The following is a 1,677-nucleotide window of genomic DNA, read 5'->3' on the forward strand; positions in this document are numbered from 1 at the left end:
TGCCCCGCCGTCGGCAGGCGGGGCCGGGCCTCCGCGCAGAGGCTGCGGTCTTCTTTTCTTTCTTTTTTCCCCCATTTTGAGGCCGGGAAGGGAAGGACGCCTCTGAAAGAGGACTAGGCACTTTAGGGAACGGTGGGTGGTCAGCGTGTGTGGTGGTCAGCTCTGCAGGGAACGGGAAGGGCTCTCCCGACTCTTCAGTAGCAGGGTTTTAACTGCACTTGAAGTTATTTTGGCGCCGTTGTATTTCCTGCTTATTTGGTAGGAGTGTCCTTCCCCGCGTGAAAGCGTCGGCCTCCGCGAACGCGTGAGGCTAAGGACGAGATCTTTTCCCAGGTTTACACGGGAAGAGTTTTGAGAGAGCGTGATCACAAATGTAACTCAGCGTTGGTACTTAAACGCTTCATTGGGAACACTTTCAGCAGTATTCCTTTTGTGTGTGTGACTTTGAAACTGTATGAAGGTTCAAAATATTTTTGGAACGAGTTGATTGGAAAACAAGTGAAACTTCTAGTAACTCAGACTGCCCCTATTTTATTTAATTGTACCTAATTAACAGAGAAAGATGGATACAGTTTTTTCTTGATTACTATTTGGGATTTTCATAGGTTCTTGTTGAGATTAACTTTGGTACAATATGTAACAGGAATAAAGTCTTTATTAATACTTTTGGTTCATAAGGTCTTTAGTTAGTCAACTGAAGCAGACAGACATTTTGGGTAGATGATTATTGATAAATGTTAAAAACCAAAGAATTACCCTCCTGGGTCAGAGTAACTGACCATCCTTCCATCCAGCTCAGTACTTGATTTGTCGTGGCACCATAAGAGTTGCGGTATAAGGAATGTACAGAAGCCTGACCATGCCCTTTTACACTCCCTCAGCATCCCTCAGTCTTTGGATTAGGGATGGTACAGGGTAGATCTTTGCCTACCTATTCCTTTTAGTGTCTGCTTATGGACTCGTTGTCCATGACTTACCCCATCAGCTTTACATATCTAAAAGATATTTGCTTGTCTCTTCAGATAGAATGGACGTCTTTAGTGGTTTTCTTGAGCTGTCTTGTTACTCAGTTTAATTTTCTTAATGGGTATAATTCCTTAGATCATATTTTTCCCCTGCAGAAAATGTCTCACAATAATATGGGATTAATATCGTGTGTTCATAGTGGTGTGTTTTGAAGGATGGATGATGTTTCATTTTATTTTAATGTGTATTCCTTCTACATAAAACTGTAATGAAATTGTAACCTAGTACCTATTCTGGTGTGTATGATAAAATATTAATATCACTTGCATAGTGTGAACAAAATGGTTTCGGGACAAAATTAAGGAAGATTTGACAAGCAAAGTAAAGTATTATTCAGGAGAAAAGTAAGATTGCTAAAACTGACATTAGATGTCCCTTGCACAACTTCCTAAAAATGAACTTGCCAGTGATATTGCAGCATTTGGGGAACCTTTGTGAATGTCGTGGTTTAACCTCAGTCGGCAACTAAGCACCATGCAGCCGCTCGCTCACTTCCCCCCCCACTCCGGTGGGATGGGGGAGAGAATTGGAGAAGCACAAGTGAGAAAAACTCGTGGGTTGAGATAAAAACAGTTTAATAATTGAAATAAAATGATAATAATAATAATAATACTACACAAAGCAAGTGATGCACAGTACAACTGCTCACCA

At 41.3% G+C, this 1,677-nt stretch overlaps 1 protein-coding gene across 1 annotated transcript in view; it reads left to right on the forward strand.

The window, feature by feature from the left end:
* Positions 1-1,677, forward strand: part of UBXN2B (UBX domain protein 2B) — a 21,199-nt gene that overhangs the window by 5,747 nt on the left and 13,775 nt on the right. The gene's annotated exons all lie outside the window — the stretch shown is intronic.

This window comes from Pygoscelis adeliae, unplaced genomic scaffold (genome assembly GCF_000699105.1).
Source record: "Pygoscelis adeliae isolate BGI_AS28 unplaced genomic scaffold, ASM69910v1 Scaffold98, whole genome shotgun sequence".
Taxonomy (NCBI): Eukaryota; Metazoa; Chordata; class Aves; order Sphenisciformes; family Spheniscidae; genus Pygoscelis; species Pygoscelis adeliae.